The following is a 23,886-nucleotide window of genomic DNA, read 5'->3' as shown; positions in this document are numbered from 1 at the left end:
TCGGCCCCCCGGCCGCCGCCCCCAGCCGCACCCACGGCTGCCGGGGGACCCATCGCCGGGGGGTGGGACCCCCCCCGCGATCGGCCCCCCGGCCGCCGCCCCCAGCCGCACCCACGGCTGCCGGGGGACCCATCGCCGGGGGGTGGGACCCCCCCCGCGATCGGCCCCCCGGCCGCCGCCCCCAGCCGCACCCACGGCTGCCGGGGGACCCATCGCCGGGGGGTGGGACCCCCCCCGCGATCGGCCCCCCGGCCGCCGCCCCCAGCCGCACCCACGGCTGCCGGGGGACCCATCGCCGGGGGGTGGGACCCCCGCCGCGATCGGCCCCCCGGCCGCCGCCCCCAGCCGCACCCACGGCTGCCGGGGGACCCATCGCCGGGGGGTGGGACCCCCCCCGCGATCGGCCCCCCGGCCGCCGCCCCCAGCCGCACCCACGGCTGCCGGGGACCATCGCCGGGGGGTGGGACCCCCCCCGCGATCGGCCCCCGGCCGCCGCCCCCAGCCGCACCCTCGGCTGCCGGGGACCCATCGCCGGGGGGTGGGACCCCCCCGCGATCGGCCCCCCGGCCGCCGCCCCCAGCCGCACCCACGGCTGCCGGGGGACCCATCGCCGGGGGGTGGGACCCCCCCCGCGATCGGCCCCCCGGCCGCCGCCCCCAGCCGCACCCACGGCTGCCGGGGGACCCATCGCCGGGGGGTGGGACCCCCCCCGCGATCGGCCCCCCGGCCGCCGCCCCCAGCCGCACCCACGGCTGCCGGGGGACCCATCGCCGGGGGGTGGGACCCCCCCCGCGATCGGCCCCCCGGCCGCCGCCCCCAGCCGCACCCACGGCTGCCGGGGGACCCATCGCCGGGGGGTGGGACCCCCCCCGCGATCGGCCCCCCGGCCGCCGCCCCCAGCCGCACCCACGGCTGCCGGGGGACCCATCGCCGGGGGTGGGACCCCCCCCGCGATCGGCCCCCCGGCCGCCGCCCCCAGCCGCACCCTCGGCTGCCGGGGGACCCATCGCCGGGGGGTGGGACCCCCCCCGCGATCGGCCCCCCGGCCGCCGCCCCCCAGCCGCACCCACGGCTGCCGGGGGACCCATCGCCGGGGGGTGGGACCCCCCCCGCGATCGGCCCCCCGGCCGCCGCCCCCAGCCGCACCCACGGCTGCCGGGGACCCATCGCCGGGGGGTGGGACCCCCCCCGCGATCGGCCCCCCGGCCGCCGCCCCCAGCCGCACCCACGGCTGCCGGGGGACCCATCGCCGGGGGGTGGGACCCCCCCCGCGATCGGCCCCCCGGCCGCCGCCCCCAGCCGCACCCTCGGCTGCCGGGGGACCCATCGCCGGGGGTGGGACCCCCCCCGCGATCGGCCCCCCGGCCGCCGCCCCCAGCCGCACCCTCGGCTGCCGGGGGACCCATCGCCGGGGGGTGGGACCCCCCCCCGCGATCGGCCCCCCGGCCGCCGCCCCAGCCGCACCCACGGCTGCCGGGGGACCCATCGCCGGGGGGTGGGACCCCCCCGCGATCGGCCCCCCGGCCGCCGCCCCCAGCCGCACCCACGGCTGCCGGGGGACCCATCGCCGGGGGGTGGGACCCCCCCCGCGATCGGCCCCCCCGGCCGCCGCCCCCAGCCGCACCCACGGCTGCCGGGGGACCCATCGCCGGGGGGTGGGACCCCCCCCGCGATCGGCCCCCGGCCGCCGCCCCCAGCCGCACCCACGGCTGCCGGGGGACCCATCGCCGGGGGGTGGGACCCCCCCCGCGATCGGCCCCCCGGCCGCCGCCCCCAGCCGCACCCACGGCTGCCGGGGGACCCATCGCCGGGGGGTGGGACCCCCCCCGCGATCGGCCCCCCGGCCGCCGCCCCCAGCCGCACCCACGGCTGCCGGGGGACCCATCGCCGGGGGGTGGGACCCCCCCCGCGATCCGCCCCCCGGCCGCCGCCCCCAGCCGCACCCACGCGGCTGCCGGGGGTGGGACACCCCCCGCGATCGGCCCCCCGGCAGCCGCCCCCAGCCGCACCCACGGCTGCCGGGGGCCCCATCGCCGGGGGGTGGGACACCCCCCGCGATCGGCCCCCAGGCAGCCGCCCCCAGCCGCACCCACGGCTGCCGGGGGCCCCATCGCCGGGGGGTGGGACACCCCCCGCGATCGGCCCCCCGGCAGCCGCCCCCAGCCGCACCCACGGCTGCCGGGGGGTGGGACACCCCCCGCGATCGGCCCCCCGGCAGCCGCCCCCAGCCGCACCCACGGCTGCCGGGGGCCCCATCGCCGGGGGTGGGACACCCCCCGCGATCGGCCCCCCGGCAGCCGCCCCCAGCCGCACCCACGGCTGCCGGGGCCCCATCGCCGGGGGGTGGGACACCCCCCGCGATCGGCCCCCCGGCAGCCGCCCCCAGCCGCACCCACGGCTGCCGGGGGGTGGGACACCCCCCGCGATCGGCCCCCCGGCAGCCGCCCCCAGCCGCACCCACGGCTGCCGGGGGCCCCATCGCCGGGGGGTGGGACACCCCCCGCGATCGGCCCCCCGGCAGCCGCCCCCAGCCGCACCCACGGCTGCCGGGGGCCCCATCGCCGGGGGGTGGGACACCCCCCGCGATCGGCCCCCCGGCAGCCGCCCCCAGCCGCACCCACGGCTGCCGGGGGCCCCATCGCCGGGGGGTGGGACACCCCCCGCGATCGGCCCCCCGGCAGCCGCCCCAGCCGCACCCACGGCTGCCGGGGGCCCCATCGCCGGGGGGTGGGACACCCCCCGCGATCGGCCCCCCGGCAGCCGCCCCCAGCCGCACCCACGGCTGCCGGGGGCCCCATCGCCGGGGGGTGGGACACCCCCCGCGATCGGCCCCCCGGCAGCCGCCCCCAGCCGCACCCACGGCTGCCGGGGCCCCATCGCCGGGGGGTGGGACACCCCCCGCGATCGGCCCCCCGGCAGCCGCCCCCAGCCGCACCCACGGCTGCCGGGGGCCCCATCGCCGGGGGGTGGGACACCCCCCGCGATCGGCCCCCGGCAGCCGCCCCCAGCCGCACCCACGGCTGCCGGGGGCCCCATCGCCGGGGGGTGGGACACCCCCGCGATCGGCCCCCCGGCAGCCGCCCCCAGCCGCACCCACGGCTGCCGGGGGCCCCATCGCCGGGGGTGGGACACCCCCCGCGATCGGCCCCCCGGCAGCCGCCCCCAGCCGCACCCACGGCTGCCGGGGGCCCCATCGCCGGGGGGTGGGACACCCCCCGCGATCGGCCCCCGGCAGCCGCCCCCAGCCGCACCCACGGCTGCCGGGGGCCCCATCGCCGGGGGGTGGGACACCCCCCGCGATCGGCCCCCCGGCAGCCGCCCCCAGCCGCACCCACGGCTGCCGGGGGCCCCATCGCCGGGGGTGGGACACCCCCCGCGATCGGCCCCCCGGCAGCCGCCCCCAGCCGCACCCACGGCTGCCGGGGGCCCCATCGCCGGGGGGTGGGACACCCCCCGCGATCGGCCCCCCGGCAGCCGCCCCCAGCCGCACCCACGGCTGCCGGGGGCCCCATCGCCGGGGGTGGGACACCCCCCGCGATCGGCCCCCCGGCAGCCGCCCCCAGCCGCACCCACGGCTGCCGGGGGCCCCATCGCCGGGGGGTGGGACACCCCCCGCGATCGGCCCCCCGGCAGCCGCCCCCAGCCGCACCCACGGCTGCCGGGGGCCCCATCGCCGGGGGGTGGGACACCCCCCGCGATCGGCCCCCCGGCAGCCGCCCCCAGCCGCACCCACGGCTGCCGGGGGCCCCATCGCCGGGGGGTGGGACACCCCCCGCGATCGGCCCCCCGGCAGCCGCCCCCAGCCGCACCCACGGCTGCCGGGGGCCCCATCGCCGGGGGGTGGGACACCCCCCGCGATCGGCCCCCCGGCAGCCGCCCCAGCCGCACCCACGGCTGCCGGGGGCCCCATCGCCGGGGGGTGGGACACCCCCGCGATCGGCCCCCCGGCAGCCGCCCCCAGCCGCACCCACGGCTGCCGGGGGCCCCATCGCCGGGGGGTGGGACACCCCCCGCGATCGGCCCCCGGCAGCCGCCCCCAGCCGCACCCACGGCTGCCGGGGGCCCCATCGCCGGGGGGTGGGACACCCCCCGCGATCGGCCCCCCGGCAGCCGCCCCCAGCCGCACCCACGGCTGCCGGGGGCCCCATCGCCGGGGGGTGGGACACCCCCCGCGATCGGCCCCCCGGCAGCCGCCCCCAGCCGCACCCACGGCTGCCGGGGGCCCCATCGCCGGGGGTGGGACACCCCCCGCGATCGGCCCCCCGGCAGCCGCCCCCAGCCGCACCCACGGCTGCCGGGGGCCCCATCGCCGGGGGGTGGGACACCCCCCGCGATCGGCCCCCGGCAGCCGCCCCCAGCCGCACCCACGGCTGCCGGGGGCCCCATCGCCGGGGGGTGGGACACCCCCCGCGATCGGCCCCCGGCAGCCGCCCCCAGCCGCTCCCACGGCTGCCGGGGGACCCATCGCCGGGGGGTGGGACACCCCCCGCGATCGGCCCCCCGGCAGCCGCCCCCAGCCGCTCCCACGGCTGCCGGGGGCCCATCGCCGGGGGGTGGGACACCCCCCGCGATCGGCCCCCCGGCAGCCGCCCCCACCCGCTCCCACGGCTGCCGGGGGACCCATCGCCGGGGGGTGGGACACCCCCCGCGATCGGCCCCCGGCAGCCGCCCCCACGCGCACCCACGGCTGCCGGGGGACCCATCGACAGAGGAGCTGCACTGGGGACCGGAAGGGACAGTGGGCTAGGCCCCACAAGCAAACGAGAGAGGCACTCAGTGCCCTGAAGATCCTGCTGCACCCACAGCTGCAGGCCTGGCTGGTAGCAAGACCTTGGATGCAGTGGACCAGGGACATGCGTGTTTGGCAGGAGCTGCCCTCCTGGAGCAGGACTATGGGTACCGTCACTTTAGAGGCAGGTACCTGATACCAAGGATGACATTCAATCATGCCACCCTGAATTACAGCGGTGTCCTCAGCGTGTCACTGTTTACGCTGACAATTACAAAGAGCTTGAACTCGCTGTCCCAAGAGGCAACAAGCCCTTCATTGTCACTGCCGCAAGACTCTGTGTGGCCCACCTCCCCCACCGGTTCCTGTCGGAGCAAGGTGAAGTCCCATGACGGTGACTCACAGCCAGCCCAGTAGCTTCAGTGCAGAGAAAATCACAAAAACTCAGACACATCCTAAACATGGGCAGTTGGTAGGAGCCGATTCCTCGATTAAACCTGTTCGGAGGCTTTCTGGGCTAGCACACCTCTGATCACAGGCTTTCGCTTTCTACTCCCTGTGAAGGGCGGCGAGGGGGCCGGACTCTGCGATTCTGCAGGCTCCACTACGTGGAGTCAGCCCTGTGGCCTCGGTGGCCTGTGCCAGACAGTGGGACCGTCGCCCGCAGTGAACACTTGGCACAGCAGAGCAGGCTTGGGTAAGAACAGAAAGTGACCTCTAAGTCTGCAGAAGAGGCTAAGCCACGCAAGGCCTCACGTACACTGCATGCCAATCGCCGCAGAAGCAGGAACGCACTCTTAATAGTTCCAGGAAATGCAAAGGCCGCCCTGGAAAACTGCGTGAACCTTTCTGACTACTCACAGCTGGGGAGCCACCGCCTGAGACACAAAGGTAAAGAATTAACCTGAAACTGCATATTATCAAACTTATTTTTAAATGACGGCGCTTAATTTAAAGACTCCCAAAGAATACTGCATTAGAAAGTGACAGAGTGAAACCGTGAGGCTGACCACAGGAGTCTCTGGAAATTTCACCAAATGTTGTGTCAAAACTGGGAAAGAGAAGAACCGCACCTGATGAAACATTCGATTAATCACTCGAGTCTTCCCCACATACAAAGCTCTGTTAAAAAGTGTTCCAAAGGTGGAAAGGATGATATTTCTTCCGATTTCGCAGGGGGTGTACACCACCCCTGTGATATGGTTCCTAATATCCAGGGGACGAGAAGATGATATTAGTCTCAATATGCAGGAGGTGTACTCTCCCTAGTGATGTGGTTCCTAATATCCAGGGACGGAGAGGACGATATCACTCGCTATAGAGCAGGGGGTGTACACCCCTTCTGTGACATTGCTCCTAATAGCCAGCAGGGGAGAGGAAGATATTACTCCTAATATTGCAGGGGGTTTACAGCCCCTTGTGATATTGTTCCCTATATCCTGGGAGGGAGACGATGATACTAGTGGTAATATCGTAGGGGGTGTACACACCCACTGTGATATTGTTCCGAATATCCAGAGGGAGAGAAAATGATATGACTCCCAATATCACATGGGGTGTACATCCTCCTGTGATATTGTTTCTTATATTCAGGGGGAGAGGATGATATTACTCCCAATATCGCAGTGGCTGTACACACCTCCTGCGATATTGTTCTTAATATCCCGAAGGGGAGAGCATAATATTTCTCTCAATATGCAGGGGGTGTACACCACCTTTGTAATATTGTTCTTAATATCCATGATGGCAGAGGATGATATGACTCCCAATATCGCAAGACATGTACAGCCGCCTGTGATATAGTTCCTAACATCTAGGTGGGGAGAGGATGATATTACTGCCCATATCGTACGAGTTGTAAATCCCCTTCGGTATTTTGCCTACAATCCTGAGGAGAGAGGATGATATTGCTCCCAATATCGAAGAAAGCATACACCCCCTGTGACACTATGCCCAATATCCATATTGGGAGACGATGACATTATGCCCAGTGTCGCAAGGGATGTACACCCACCCTGGGATATTGTTCCTTATATCGAGAGTGGAGAAGATGCTATTGCTCTGAATAATGCAGGGGCTGTGGCTGTACACCCGTCCTGTGATATTGTTCTTAATATCCTAGGGAACAGAGGATGATACTGCACCCAATATCATAGGGGGCGTACACCCACCCAGTGATATTGTTCTTAATGTACTCCACCTCCCACCACCAGGGATATCGTTCCTAATATCCAGGGGAAGAGAGGATAACATTATACCCAATATTGCTGGGCAGTGTACATACCCTCTGTGATGTTGTTCCTAGTATCCAAAGGTAGAGACGATGACATTACTGGCCATATCCCGAGGAGTGTACACCCTCCTGTGATACTGTTTTTGACATTCAGTGGAGGAGAGGATGACATTAATCCCAATATCGCAGAAGGTGTACAGACCCCTGTGATGTAGTTCCTACTGTACAGGGGAAAGAGAAGAATATTGCTCTCAATATCGCAGGGGCTGTAACCTCCCTGCCCCCCGTATATTGTTTCTAATATGCAGCGGGGTGGAGGCTGATAGTATTCCCAATATCCCAGAAGGTGCACACACACCTGTGATATAGTTCCTAATATCCAGCGGGAAAGAGGCTGATTTTACTTTCGATACTGCAGTGGGTGTACACCGCCCCCAACCCTGCGGTATCATTCCTAATATCCAGGTGGGAAGAAGATGACATGGCTGACAATATCAAAGAGGGTGGACACTTCTTCAGTGATATGGCTCCTCTTATCCAGGGGGTGAGTGGATGATATTACTCCCAATAAAGTAGGAACCTTACAGCCACCCTGGGATTTTGTCCTTAATAACCACAGGGGAGAGGTGATATTATTACCAGTATTACAAGGGGTGTACACCCCTCCTGTGATATTGTTTCTTATATCCAGGAAAGGAGAAGATGGTAGTAGTACAAATATTGAAGGGATGGACAGCCCCTATGGCATATTGTTCTAAAGATACAGGTTGAAAGAGAATGAGATTCCATCCAATATAACAAGGGGTATACACCCCACCTGTGATATGAATTGTAAAACCTAGAAGAAGAGATAATGGCATTGCTTCCAAAAACACACGGGGTGTACACTCACCCTGTGATATTGTTCCTGACATCTGAAGGAAGAAATGATGATACTACTCCCACTACCAGAGAAGGTACACACCCCCCTGTGATATTGTTCCTCATAACGTGTGGGGAAGAGCATGATATTACTTCCAATATGACAGTGACTTGACACCCAGTCTGTGATATTGCTCCTAATTTCCAGTAGGTAAAGTATGATGTTCCTGCCAAGAGAGTAGTGGGTGTACAGCCGCCCTGTGATGTGTCTCCGAATATTCAGGGAAACACAGGACGACATTACCCCAAATCTCCCAAAAAGTGTACACCCATTGTGTGATATGGTTCCTAATATCCGGAGGTGCAGATTATGGTATTTGTTCTCCAATCGCAGGCTGTGTACACACAACCTGTGAAATTGTTCCTAATATCCTGAACAAAAGAGACTGCTAATAATGGACACACATTGCAAGGGGGAGTGATAGGCTATTACGATCCACATCGCAGGGGGGTGAGGCACCCCCCGCGATATGGGGAGTAATAGCAGCCCCCTCTTCCCCCCTGGCTATTACGATCCACATCGCACAGCAGCTCAGGACACTAGCCCTGCCCCAACCTTGACCCAGACAGTGGGTGTCATGGGACCACCTCAGGGTGGGTGGCAGCTCAGCTCTAAGGTATCCCTGCTGCCAAAGACCAACAGTTCCTGCTAGTTTGAATCTGGCCACAGGGTCTCTGTTGGTGAGACATGACCATGAGGCAGACATCCTTAAATCTAGCACGACAGAGCTCAACGCCCCCATGAGAGGCACCATAGCACTCAAACTTTGCAGACATACTAGCGAAGGCCACAGCAGGCTCTGAATGAGGAACAATCTGACCAAGAGCCTGGTTTCCTGCCACACAGCCTTTAAACCAGGGACTGGAAACTGTTTCCCTAAAGAGCCAGGAGTCAGTATTTTCAGCTTTGCCAGCTGATCTTTCTCTCAGGAATGCATCTCTGCCCTGGCTGAACGACAGCAGCTTCTGCAGGTGGCCTGTGAAGACATGGGCATGACTGCACCCCCATAAAACTTTACTTATGGACATGGAAACTTCTCAGTATCATGAACTGTTATTTTTTTATTTGTTCAACCATTTGGAAATGTAAAATCCATTCTTGATTTACGGGCCAGAAGAGCAGGCAGGGACAGGCTGCCCCTTGCCGACCTCTGGAATGAGCTTAGAGAAGGAAAGGACAGGCTGGGCCAGTGCAGCCTCCTCACGGTGGATTCGCTGCAGGAGGATCCTTCTTAGCAACCACTTCTCATCCTTCATCTTACCTTCAAGTGCAGTTCAGGTGGAGAAAGAGAGAACAGAACTGGCCTCAGCAACAAGAAAGAAGGAGATGCAGGGTCAAGCAGCCGTGTGGATCGATCACACTCAACATTCACACCAAGCGGAGCACAGGCAGGACCAGCCCAGGGGTGCTGAATGGAGGCTCTCTGGTGTGGGGGACCTCTGGATGGGCAAGATTCTCTACCTAAAACTCATATAGAGGTTCTACACAGCAGTAGTTATAGAAAACACACACTGAGAAAAAGGCCAAAATAAAAATAGGACACCAAGTTGGGCCAGCTGGGTCTCAGAAGCCAGTAGGTAAGAAAACCCAGAAGGGCCCACCAGAGGAGGTGGGGGTGGGTTCCTGCCTGCAGGGGGCCTGGGACACCCCATTCCCACAGATGAGGACCCAAGCTTTGGGGAGGAAGCTTTCAGAGTCACCAAGTGAGCTGATCAGACCTGGAGCCACAGAGCAGGTGAGGAGCCCTGGCCACGTCCCCATGTGGGCTGAGAAGCTGAGGTGGGGGCAAACCCCCAGGGGCAGATGCAAACAGTGGACCACAGACCCTCCTTCTGCCCAGAGGATGCTCAGCTCCCAAGGGAACACCCAGGCCTGGAACCCAGAGACACACCACCTGACCATCATACCCAGGCCTCCTGGAGCAGGCAATGTCCAGTACAGGCAGGCAGTCTGGGCTTGGGACCGGGACAGGAGTGGATGGTCCTGCTAGGCAGGCCTCCTTCTCCCTACCAGCTGGGCTGGTTGCACTGTAGTTTTGGTTCTGGCAACATATTGCTGCCCACTTTGGCCACACTAGTCCCTGGCTCCCTGGCTAGGCCCAGTGCTGTCCAACCCACCTACACAGACCCCACACACCCAGTGCCCACCAGGCTCCTGTCAGTCAGGAGGACCCATGCTCATCCCCTGAAGTATCCGTGGGAGCCTGCATCCCACAGCGACCCACAGCTCAGGGCCAACCTCCATGGGGGCCTCTTGGTTGTGGTGGTAGGGGCGGGGGGGGGCAGTTGATCTCCAGCTCTCCCATCCTGGCCACTGTGTTTTGTGGGGATCATTCAGTCCTGGGAGCTTCCTGGGGACCCCAGAAGGAAGAGAACAGGGTGGTCATGGCAGCCTCAGCCCCAGGCTCTGGGCCCAAGTGCAACAGTCTTTCGGTTCTGGTTTCATCCGGGTGGTAACAACAGGTCTTGTCATTCACACAAGGGCTGGCTTCAATATAATGCATCAAGGGACTGTGGAGGACACAGATCAGCCTCCAGGCCAGTTACACCTAGTGACTTAGGCAGTGCAGGCTGGGGAGTGGAAAAACTGACCCCTGACCTCCCCACATACTCTGCCCACCAGATGCCAGTAGCGGCCAGGAATCCCCGACTTCAGGTAGAGGCAGGCAGCACAGTTGCTGCCTCCTTTGATCCCATCCCAGGGCCCACAGCCCCTGGAGAAACCTGGCAGGGGCTGAGTTGGGAGAATCAGGCAGGGGGATGCCAAGTGAAGAATGTGAGGGACTGGGCATGAGGGGCACTAAGGGCACAGGGTCTCCTTCCCCTGGGGAGGTGGCAGTGAGACATATAGCAGCCAAGCCTCCACAGGCACCACCCTGCTGCCAGGCACACATGGTGCCCATACCCACCCCAACGGCTGCGGGAAGGTTCTTCATCAACAAAAGGGGAGGACGCACCCACACCCACATAGGCATTGGTGCCCACACACATCAGAGAAGAAAATTGCTGCTGTGCCCAAGGTGTGGGGAAAGGGGCAATGTCCCATTCCTCCCCATGGTGGGTCCAAAATTACCTGCTCCTGCCACACCCCCACCCCCAACTCCACAAGCTGCCATGCCACGTGCCAAGAACAGCTCAGCGGTACAACCCAAAGGGTGCTATCCTGGAGTGGCTGTGCTGGGCAAGGGACATGTTTCCTAGTCATAGAGGTTTTCTTTCTTTACTGCTCACCAGCCCTGTGCCTCAGTTTCCCCCACTGTGGTACAGTGTAAAAATCCCATCTTGAAGGCTAGGAACCCAGAAAGGTCACCACACCTGGTGAAATGGGGGGTGAAACTCCCTGCCTTGGACCTCTTGCTCCAGGACTGATGTCCACTGGGACATGGCCAGGCCAGCATCCTGGGGAGGGCTGCATTCCTTGCCTGGGGAACCTTGCTCCCAGTTAGGGATCACTGGAATTGAGGCTCCTAATGGATTGGGGGAGGCACAGGGGTAGAATGGAGATAGCCCCATCATACGGGCCTGTGTAGACCCCAGAAAACAAGCATTGAGTTCAGACACTTGTCTGAAGCTGGCCACCTGAAAGGATTTGGGCTTTGGGGTGTGATGAGGGTCAGGGAACAAAGTGTTCTGGTTTGGACACGCAGGAGGTTCTCTGCAGCTCTTTCAGGTACAGGGTATGTTGCCAAGTATATGCTTTTAAAAACCCTAGGAGGAGGGGGCACCCAGAAGGGGCCCTGAAGTCAAGGGCAAGGTCCAGCCTTTCCACCTCCCCAGCTGAAGACAGGCTGGAGGACAATTCTCCAGAGTCTCATAACAAAGAAGAGAAAAAAGAAATCAAAAAGACCTGGAGGATAGGCAAGCTAATGAGGGCCTACAGGGATTACCCTGCCTTATCCTCAAAAGAAGCCTTCCCTATCTGTCCTCTGGGCCAGGTGAGGAAACAGGTCACAGTAGGACATTCAGACCCTAGGTAGGCACCTGGCAGCCTGGAGCCCAGGAGGTCCAAACATACTGCCCCAACCCAAGCCCTCAGCCAGGAGCAGCTCCGCCCACAGCTCATTCACTGGTAAATCAGGCCGACTGGGCTGCCCGCTCTTCCCCAATCCCCCTCGCTCACCAGACCACAGCCTCCCTGCTCCTGGCTGCCAGACTGCGGATGGCAGTGCACGTCCCCTTCATTCTGGCTTCTCAGCTGCCCACCAGGCCATCCCTCTCTGCCAGGCCACCTGGAGCCTGGACGTGTGCATGCGGGGTGGACAGCACCTGGAATACGTGGGCCGGCTTGGCTGGGGACTGTGGTTCCTGTGCAGGGTGGAGTTAGTGCCCCATCCCTGGCCCCATGGCCCCTCTGAGAAGATCCTCCACACACTGCCAGGCCTTGACCACCAGTAACCCCACATCCAGGAGGCATCGACGTGCTCACCTCTGATTGGCAGTGGGCATGCAACCCTGGGGCAGACCCCTTAGAATCCCAGGTATGAGAGAGCTAGGTGAGGGCAAGGGTGGCATGAGTGAAGGGGGCCTGCCCCTCCACACCTGTGGGTATTTCTCAAAAGGTGGAGACGAGAGACTGAGAAAAGAAATAAGATGCAGAGACAAAGTATAGAGGATGAAAAGTGGGCCCAGGGGTCCTGCGCTTAGCATATGGAGGACCCGCACCGGCACCGGTCTCTGGAGTTCCCTCAGTATTTATTGATCACTATCTCTACTATCTCAGCAAGGGGGATGTGGCAGGATTACAGGGTAGTGGTGGGGAGAGGGTCAGCAGGAAAACATGTGAGCAAAGGACTCTGTGTCATAAATAAGTTTAAGAAAAGGTGCTGTGCCTCAATGTGCACGTCGGCCAGATTGATGTTTGACTTTACACAAACATCTCCATACAGTAAAGAGCAGTATTGCCGCCAGTATGTCTCACCTCCAGCCATAAGACGGTTTTCTCCTATCTCAGTAAATAGAATGTATGGTCAGGTTTTACCCCGAGACATTCCATTCCCAGGGATGAGCAGGAGACAGATGCCTTCTCTTGAAGGGCAAAAAGGCCTTCCTCTTTCACCAATCCTCCTCAGCACAGACCCTTTATGGGGGTCGGACTGGGGGATGGTCAGGTCTTTCTCTTTCCAGGAGGCCATATCTCAGGCTGCCTCGGTGGGGAGAAACCTTGGACAATACCGATGCTTTCTTGGGCAGAGGTCCCTGACGCTTTCCGCAGTGCACTGTGTCCCTGGGTACTCAAGACTGGAGAATGGTGATGACTTTTATCAAGCATGCTGCCTGCAAACACATTTTCACTAAGGCACATCCTGCATAGCCCTAAATCCATTCAACCTTGAGTCAACACAGCACATGCTTCTGTGAGCACAGGATTGGGGCTGGGGTTACAGATGAACAGCATCTCAAGGCAGAAGAATTTTTCTTAGTACAGATCAAAATGGACTTTCTTATGTCTTCGTCTTTCTCCATAGACACAATAACAGTCTGATCTCTCTTTCCCCCACACAGAGAGTGTCACCCTGTATGTCAGCCACTGGGGGACAGGCTTCAGCTTACACCCACCTTCCAAATTCCACCCTCTCACCTTGGCAGAAGCTGGCCAGGAATTGGGAACAATGGACGGGTGGGGTCTGCAGACGACACCGTGTTCAGGTCCCCATGATGGCCTCACACATGGGTGGTGGCCCTACAGTTCCAGGTGCCACACACACGCCAGCCCCAGCTCAGGACCTAATCTTTGAGGAGGGGGAGCAGCAGAACCCGGAGTTGACCCCACAGTGCCACTCACACCCACAGACGATTCTCCACACAGGCATCAGGTCTCGGTCCTGGCCACCTCCCCCTGCAGGGCCTCAGTTCTTTCCCGGGACTCACGTGGTCCTTCCTCACATGCAGCTCTGGTAGGATGCATTGATCTGTACCCAGGGACTTTGAGGTGACAATGGTCACGGTCATGCAGAGTGCAAGGGCACAGGCTGGGTGCCCATTGTGGGGACCCTGACTGCAGCACTCCCAGACTACCATCGGGCATGCTGGCCCCCAGGCTCAGCTAGGGCACCAGCTGCACTGGACTCTGCAGGAGGAGGACAACTATCACCGCATGTTTATGTTCTCCTGCTGGTGTCACTCTGTGTTTCTCATCTCCTAGTTGTAGGATTCAGGGCAGACTATCTGAAGACCTTGTGGGAAACAGCAGAGTCCAGCAGAGAAGAGGAGAAACGCCCAGCTGCAAAGATGAAAAAATGGCAGGTGTGACATGGGCCCCCATTCAGATTCTGTGTGTAAATGAGGTCTTCTGGAACACCTGCTCTCATAGGATATACTTCATATATATATATATGTAAAAATGTGTGTGTGTCTGTGTGTGTGTGTATATATATATATATGTTATTATTATTATTTTTTTTCTGAGAGAGAGTCTCGCTCTGTAGCCCACACTGGCCTGCAGTGGCATGATCTCGGCTCACTGCAACCTCTGCCTCCCGGCTCTCAGTTCAAGAAATTCTCCTGCCTCAGCCTCCCGAATAGCTGAGATTACAGGCATGCACCGCCATGCCCAGCTAATACATTTTCTTTTTTTTCTTTTCTTGAGACGGAATCTTGCTCTGTCACCCATGCTGGAGTGCAGTGGCACGATCTCGGCTCACTGCAATTTCCAACTCCTGGGTTCATGCTATTCTCCTGCCTCAGCCTCCTGAGTAGCTGGGACTACAGGCGCCTGACACCACGCCCGGCTAATTTTTTGTATTTTTAGTAGAGACGGGGCTTCACCTTGTTAGCCAGGATGGTCTTGATCTCCTGACCTCATGCGACAGAGCAAGGTCGCCTGGACGAAAGAGAGAAACTAAGTCTCAAAAAAAAAAAAAAAGAAGAAAGAAAAAGAAAAAGAACAATATAAGCCAAATTCACTCAAAAGAAATAAAAACAAGATGAGAAGTCAATGGCACTGAAAACAGAAAATCAACAGAAGAACGCAAGAGAACAAAGCTGTTTCTTCATGAAGATCAACAAAATTGGTCACTATCAAGCCAGGCTAACAAAGAAAAGAAGAAATCACACAAATTACTATAAGGTGAGTACAAAAGTAATGGCAGTTTTTGCATTCTTGGAATTTGCTGTTTGATACTGGAATACACTCTTAAATAAATGTGGTTATGTTATTCATCATTTTAATTGGCATTTCTTGTCTTTTTTTTTTTTCTAATGACTTATTTATTTTAGACTATAGAAATGATGTCAGGCAAAAAGCAAATTCAAGCAACCTTCTTATTTGAGTTCAAAATGGGTCCTAAAGCAGGGGAGACAACTCACAATATGAACGCATTTGGCCCAGGAACTGCTAATTAATGTACAGCGCAGTGGTTCAAGAAATTTTGCAAAGGAGGCGAGAGCCTTGAAGATGAGGAGCGTAGTGGGAAGCCGCCGGAAGTTGATAACGACCAATTGAGAGCAACCAGTGAATTTGATCTTCTTACAGCCACACGAGAAGTTGGCAAACAACTGAATGTCGACCATTCTATGGTCATCTGGCATTTGAAGCCAGTTGGAAAGTTGGAAAAGCTTGATAAGTGGGTGCCTCATGAGCTGACCAAATATTTTAAAAAGCATCCTTTTCAAGTGCCATCTTCTCTTATTCTGTGAAACAACAATGAACCATTTCTTGATCAGATTATGACATGCCACGAAAAGTGGATTTCATACAACAGCCAGCTCAGTGGTTGAACTGAGAAGAAGCTCCAAACCACTTCCCAAAGTCCAGCTTGCACCAAAATGGTCATGGTCACTGTTTGGTGGTCAGCTGCTGGTCTTCTGATCCACTACAGTTTTTGAATCCTGGTGAAATCATTACATCTGAGAAGTATGCCAAGCCATTCGATGAGATGCACAGAAAACTACAGCATCTGGAGCCAGTACTGGTCAACAGGAAGGGCCCAGTTCTCCACAACGCCTGACCACATGTCATACAACCAGGGCTTCAAAAGTTGAATAAACTGGGCTATGAAGTTTTGCCTCATCTGCCATATTCATCTGACCTCTCGCCAACCAACTACCACTTCTTTAAGCATCTTGACAACTTTTTGCAGGGAAAACACTTACACAACCAGCAGGATGCAGAAAATGCTTTCCAAGAGTTCATTGAACCCTGAAAACATGGAATAAACAAGTTTATTTCTCATAGGCAAAAATGTGTTCATTGTAATGGTTTCTTTTTTTTTTTTTAGACAATCTCATTCTGTCACCCAGGCCAGAGTGTAAAGGTACAATCTCAGCTCACTGCAACCTCTGCCTCCTGGGTTCAAGAGATTCTCCTGCCTCAGCCTCTTGAGTAGCGGGGAGGACAGGCACATGCCACCACGCCCGACTAATTTTTGTAGTTTTAGTAGAGATGGGATTTCACCATGTTGGTCAGGCTGGTCGCAAACTCCTGACCTCGTGATCCGCCCGCCTCAGCCCCTCAAAGTGCTGGGATTACAGGCGTGAGCCACCGCACCCGGCGAGCATGCTCCTTTGTTCCTACAGGAGGATGTGATTGGCTTGTCTGTTGACTGGTAGGGAACTGAATCATGTGACACTGACTGGTAAGACTGTAATACTATAAAATACAGTATATAAATTATAATACCATAATGGTGTAATACTATCTACTACAATACCAAAGGCATTGATGAAAAGCCCAACACTATCATATGTGACTGAGAGACTGAATGTTTCTTCCCTCTGATTGGTTGCAACATATTGTCCTATTACAATTCTCTCTCCTTCATTCAAAGTGAACGATCCAAATAACGACAGAAATAATAAAGAATAAAGGGCAACAGATGCAAAGAACTCACGAGATGATACTCTATGGTAAAGTTTATGTACTTAGGAATTAATACCAACTCATTATTACCAAAAAATAAACATCTTTACATCAAGAGTAGTTTTTCCTTTAATAAAAAATGGTGGAATATGTGTAATGGACAAGGGATAACCAAAATTTGCCAAATGAGGCTAGTAAGACAATCCTAACAATTCACAATCATTGTTCACTGGTCCATTAATCAGAGGACAATACATACAAATGAAACTTATCTGGTCGGGTGCGGTGGCAGCACTTTGGGTGCAATCCCAACACTTTGGGAGGCCAAGGCGGGCAAATCATGAGGTCAGGAGTTCAAGACCAGCATAGCCAACATGGCGAAACCCTGTCTCTACTAAAAATACAAAGAATTAGCTGGACGTAGTGGTGGACACCTGTAGTCCCAGCTACTCAGGAGGCTGAGGCAGGAGAATCGCTTAAACCCAGGAGGCGGAGGTTGTAGTGAGCCAAGATCACACCACCACACTTCAGCCTGGGCAACAGAGTGAGACTCCATCTCAAAAAAAAAAAAAAATTATTTACATATTAGAAAAACATCAAAATTCAACCATGAATCCAGCACATTATCAAATGAAGAGACAAACATTCTACCAACAAACTTAAGAAAATATCATTATCTCTGAAATTCAAGTACTACTGCTTAAAGAGCATTGACAGAACTCTCACCTCAAGGTTTCTCTGCAAAACAAGGTGAAATGCGTACTCAAGACTCTTTAAGAATGAGCCACTGATAAAAACAATACACTTGTGTTAAATTTCATACATTTTTTTCAAGCACTGCACGATAATTAATTTGCATCAGGCTTTCCAAATTAGAAAAGCTTCACTTATAGAACTTCTTTCCAGTGGGAGTTTTCACATGACTTTTCAAGTAAATCTGAAAACTGAAAATATTCTTGCAGTTTCTAAACTATTAGAGTTTTAATCCTGTATACGTTCTAGTATTTACAAGGTCCAGCCAGTTACAGTGTGCATTTTCATATGTCCTTCAGTGGGTATGAGGGAAATGAAACATTCCCACATTCGGGACATTCATAGGGTTTTTCTCAGGAATGAGCTGATGTCTTCAAATGGAACTAACACAACTGAAGGCCTTACCACAAATTTAAATTTTTAAAATTTTTAAAATTTAAAAAGGCTTTTCTCCACTCTGAGTCCTCCCAAATCTTCAAAAACAGGAAAATCTGAAGGCTTGACCACATTTCCTACATTCTTAAGGTTTCTCTGCAGTGTGAGCTCTTTCATGTTTTTGAGGGAATGGGAAAGAGTAAATGTTTTACCACATTTCTTACATTCAAGGGGCTTTATTTATTTATTTATTTATTTATTTATTTATTTATTTATTTTTGAGATGGAGTCTCACTCTGTCACCAGGCTGGAGTGCCATGGCACAATCTCGGCTCACTGTAACCTCCGCCTCCTGGGTTCAAGTGATTCTCCTGCCTCAGTCTCCTGAGTAGCTGGGATTGTAAGCATATGCTACCACACCTAGCTAATTTTTGTATTTTTAGCAGAGACGAGGTTTCACCATGTTGGCCAGGATGGTCTCGATCTCCTGACCCCGTGATCGGCATGCACAGGATTTCCCCCAAACCCCCCGTGGCTTTTTATGTCCTTGAAAAAGAACTAAGACAACTGAAATGTGCCACCATGCCCAGCTAATTATTTTCTTTCTTTCTTTCTTTCTTTCTTTCTTTCTTTCTTTCTTTCTTTCTTTCTTTCTTTCTTTCTTTCTTTCTTTCTTTCTTCCTTCCTTCCTTCCTTTCTTTCTTCCTTTCTTTCCTTTCTTTCCTTTCTTTCTTTCTTTCTTTCTTTCTTTCTTTCTTTCTTTCTTTCTTTCTTTCTTTCTTTCTTTCTTTCTTTCTTTTCTTTCTTTCTTTCTTTCTTTCTTTGTTTTCTCTTTCTTTCTTTCTTTCTTTCTTTCTTTCTTTCTTTCTTTCTTTCTTTCTTTCTTTCTTTCTTTCTTTCTTTCTTCTTCTTTCTTTCTTTCTTTCGAGATGGAGTCTCGCTCTGTTGCCCAGGCTGGAGTGCAGTGGTGCAATCTCGGCTCACTGCAAGCTCCGCCTCCTGGATTCACGCCATTCTTCTGCCTCAGCCTCCTGAGTACCTGGAGTGAGCCGCCGTGCCCGGCATTATTTTAGTTTTTGTAGAGACAGGGTTTCACCATGTTGCCCAGGTTGTTTCACATTGTTTTAATCCAGGCTAGTTATGAACTTCTGGGCTCCAGCAATACACACACCTTAGCTTCCCAAATTGCTGGGATTATAGGCTGAGTCACTACACGCAGCCTCTATATCATGACTCCTTTCATGGCGAGTATGGTGACTGAAACGAGTGTAGGCTTTACCGCACCTCTTACATTCATAGGGTTTTTCTCCAGTATGAATTCTTTCCTGGAGGTGAAGGGAACTGAGGCGACTGAAGGCTTGGTCACACTGTTTACATTCATAGGCTTTCTCTCCAGTATGAGTACTTCTATGGTTACAAAGGGAACTCAATCGACTAAAGGCTTTGCCACATTGTTTACATTCCTAGGGTCTCTCTCCAGTATGAATGCTTCCATGGTAATGAAGGGAAGTGGAACAGCTGAAGGCTTTATCACATTTGGTACATTTATGGGGTGTTTCTCCAGTGTGAGTCCTTTCATGCATCTTAAAAGAACAAGAAAATCTGAATGTTTTCCCACATTCCTTACATTCGTAGGGTTTCTCTCCAGTGTGAGTTCATTCATGTATTAGACAAGAACCAGAAACAGTGAACGCTTTACCACATTGTTTACATTTATAGGGTTTTTCTCCTGTGTGAGTTCTCTGATGTCTTTCGACTGAATTGAGAAAATGAAAAGCTTTCCCACATATCGCACATTTATAAGCTGGATTTCCACTGTACATTATCATGTGTCTTCTAACACCTGGAACAGAAGCGAAGAATTTCCCACACTGTTCACATTTATATTGCTTCTCCCCATATGGTTTGTATCCTGAGTGAGCTAGGATGTGCCTATTAAGGAGGGAATGACGTACAAAGACTTTTCCACAAATACTACATTCACATTGCTTTCATCCAGTAGAAATGTTCTCATTCAGATCAAGATTTGGAATTTGGCTGACAACTTGTCCATCATACTGACTACCTTCTTTGCTTTCACACAGTCTCTGTGCCATATGATTTCTGTAAAAAAATGACATGCACATTTTTATTGCTTGGTTTAGTAACTTTCTACTTATTAATAGGTCTTGGACTTACACTGCTGCCAATACCAGGGAAAATGCATTTTTTTTTTTTTTTTTTTTTTTTTTTTTTGCCATGACCGAATTATGTGAAAGTAAATGGGTTACTACTGAAAACACAGCTACCACCTGCATGGCTATGACCAACATAGTAAGATTCATATACACAATTTTGTAGTACTATTTTCAAGTAAACTGTTTTCCAAACACTGACTGCTACACTGAAGTACGTTACATTTTGGGTGAAATTTTTCTAAAAAGAAATAAATTTACAGTGACTCTTATTTGTTTTGATTGCTTGTTTTTAAGTTCATGACATGCTAATATTCCTTGAGAGGACTTTATTTCCTCTTCTCAGTGCAAATTATCTTATATTTTTCCCAGGTTTTTCAAAGTGATCTTCAATATACTGGTCTTTCCATTTGTTTCCTAAAATGCAGACCCACAAAATTATCATGAATTATTACAAACTGTAGAAACATTACTAGATTTCATGTTCATTGTACACAGTGCCCATGTCTGATTTCTTCACCAAATCATTCTCTTGCCACATTCCAAATCACAAATAGCACTGATGATAGGGAAATACTTCTGTAATTAAGTGAAAGGTGTTGTCATTCTCACCTACAGAAGCCAGATTCCTGCAGATTTCCTGCATCATTTCTCTGTAGAGATTCTTCCAAGCCCATTCCTCCTGGGTAAAGTTCACAGCCACATCCTCAAAAGCCACGGAGTCCTAGAACATTCCACACATATGTATAGAAGGATAGGTGAGACTGACAGCACTGGGAACCTATACTCAATTCATAAGCTATGTACATGATTCTAAAATTTCCAAGCATATATTCTATGACTTGATTGTCACAACTCTTACACTGTTCACACATACTCCCTCCCACATAGCAGTACTAATGCTAGAATTGAACTCTTCAAAAAGACAACAGCAAAGTAGAAACACCCATCTCATTAGAGAATCCAGGGAGTAAGATGTGCTGCCAGGAGTTACCTTGTAACTTCACTTTGTACATTTCTAGTATCTGCCATAATAAAGTCCTACCTGATGTGCATAAGTGAGTTAATATTATCAGTCCTGAGACTACTTATTCTTAAAAATGCCTGCTCACAAAGTTCAATCTTCGTTTGTATTAGTAACTTACATTTTGAAAGGGATTCCACCAACCCAAGTAATAAGAATAAGAATTACTTATGCAATATATTTGCCAGAACTTTTTCTGCTGAAGATCTATTATTTTGTGTCACTGCAGTGGTGCTTAGGGAACCAGACGCCAAAACACAGTCTGAACAGTAAGTGTTCAATGACTTTCCCTGGTAGACAATATTTTACATGTGCTGTCGCTTGTTAACTGGACAGTTGAGCCCATTCCATGTGATTACACCAAGAGAGAATAAACTTATTAAATTCAATTGAGAAGAAAATAAAACCAATAGTTGATATTTAATAATACTAATACAATAATTTTTAAAATTTCTATTGCACAATGTCAAGGCAGAAAGGAATAAGAGGAAATATGACACATGTTTTTTAAAATGACATTAATGTCACCACTTCCAGATGTTAATCCTATGAAATCACATAAATTCCCAAATCAGGTTGTTTTAGGCAAGAAAAACTACTTTTTCATACAGAGTAAAAATGACAAATATCTAATGATTTTTAGTCATCTAAAAAAAGAGTGATTGCTTGTCTAACATACTTCTAAGATTTTCAAACGAAAATATTCAGGACAGCACAGTATTAGCAGAGAGATGAGCAAGCAGACCAAGGGAAGAGAAAGTCTTAATGACCCAGCATTTATATGGAAAGTTGATGAATGAGAGAATAGGCACTGTAGAATAGAAAAAGAAATCACATGCACATTAAAATGTGAGGCAAACCAGGCTAGCATCTACTTGGGAAAATGCATTGCATTCTTCTCTATTCCATGAACAATAGTCAACTTATTATATATTCAAATATGAAAGATAAAAAAAACCAAAACACTTTCAGAAGTCACAGCAACATTTTTTTTTATGAAGGATTAGGCAGAATTTTTTTTATGTAAGAAAAAAGTGATAAAGGAACAGACAAACTCAAACATATTAAAATTTAGGGAATAAAAAGAAAATGGAATGGGCCGGGAGTGGTGGCTCACGCTTGTAATCCCAGCACCTTGGGAGGCTGAGGCGGACGATCACCTGAGGTCAGGAGGTTGAGACCAGCCTGGCCAACATGGCAAAATCCCGTCTTTTTGTTGTTCGTTTGTTTGTTTGTTTTTTGAGACAGAGTCTCGCATTGTCGCATTGTCGCATTGTCGTTTGGGCTGGGGTGCAGTGGCAAGATCTAGGCTCATTGCAACCTCCACCTCCCGGGTTCAAGCAATTCTCTTGCCTCAGCCTCCTGAGTAGCTGGGATTACAGGTGCCTGTCACCATGCTCAGCTAATTTTTTTGTATTTTTAGTAGAGACAGGTTTTCACCATGTTGGCCAGGCTGGTCTGGAACTCCTGACCTCGTGATCCACCCACCTTGGCCTCCCAAAGTGCTGGGATTACAGGCATGAGCCACTGTGCCGGGCCTAAAACCCCCTGTTTACTAAAAATACAAAAATTAGCTAGGTGTGGTAGTGGGTGCCTATAATCCCAGTTCCTTGGGAGGCTGACACAGGAGAATCACTTGAACCTGGGAGGCGGAGGTTGCAGTAAGCAGAGATGGCGCCACTGCACTCTAGCTGGGCTACAGAGAAAGACAGCGTCTCCAAAAAAACAAACAACAACAACAACAACAAAAACCCTCAGAGGCCGGGCACAGTGGCTCACACCTGTAATCCCAGCACTAAGGGAGGCCAAGGCGGTTGGATTACCTGAGGTCAGGAGTTCAAGACCAGCCTGGCCAACATGGTGAAACCCCGTCTCCACTAAAAATATGAAAAATTATCCATGTGTGATGGTGGGCGCCTGTAATCCCACCTTCTTGGGAGGCTGAGGCAGGAGAATTGCTTGAACCCGGGAGACAGAGGATGCAGTGAGCTGAGATCATGCCACTGCACTCCAGGCTGGGTGACTGAATGAGGCTCTGTCTCAAAAAAACAAAACAAAACAAAACAAAAACCCCCATATATCCAGATAAGAGGATACAGATGTGTCCACTCTTATAAATTCTTCACCACGCTACAAGAGGGGAAGTGACATTTTGGTGAATCTTTGTAAATCATCAATTTATCTATCACACTTTTATTACACTAGTAGCATTTACAAAGCTAAGTAATACAATTCCATTTGAAATGATCCATAAATAGAACAGACCTTTAAAACTTACTACACTCACTCTGGGGAAGAAATAAATATGAATTTTTAGCAAATAAAATATATCATTTTACCTTGCTTCTTTGGAAATAGTATTTTTATCTTTCAAGCTGTACTGACAAAATGTATCTTACATTCAATGAAAAACTGAAACTCAAATAAGCGGACAAGCCTTTTCAAGGTAACAAACTCAGGGAGAGGCAGTGCTGACTCCAACGCAGACCTTTCTAAGTGTCACGGCAGGCCATTCTATCCCTCGGGACACCCATCCTGTTCAGTAAAGTACTCAGTGACCACCTAGGAGGCACTGGCACTGCTCTTTGTCCTCCTGTGTGCCTTAAGTGCATTTGAATATTCAGGTTCTTGTACATCCTCTCTGGGGTGGGTTTTCCTTGTCCTTTGGGACAGTTTTTCTCTCTTCACAAGTCTGGGACAATCTAGAGAGCAGAAATCATCTCTGCCTTTTCCTCTCAATATCAGCATCCGATTGGCAGACCATCAACGTGTCTCCGAGGAATAAAAACTCGGGCTGGAGGAACAACTTTAAAGACCTAACTTTAATGACATTACATTGTATTGTCCATAATTTTAATGTCCTCAAATTTTAATGACCCT

General features: G+C 53.7%; 1 pseudogene; it reads right to left on the bottom strand.

Moving 5' to 3' along the window:
* Positions 1-18,763: 18,763 nt before the first annotated feature.
* Positions 18,764-19,914, bottom strand: LOC141408126 (uncharacterized; annotated as a pseudogene).
* Positions 19,915-23,886: the final 3,972 nt, after the last annotated feature.

This window comes from Macaca fascicularis, chromosome 11 (assembly GCF_037993035.2).
Source record: "Macaca fascicularis isolate 582-1 chromosome 11, T2T-MFA8v1.1".
NCBI classification, from domain to species: Eukaryota; Metazoa; Chordata; class Mammalia; order Primates; family Cercopithecidae; genus Macaca; species Macaca fascicularis.
Note: the sequence above shows the minus strand (reverse complement) of the source record. Positions and strands in the feature narration are given on the sequence as shown.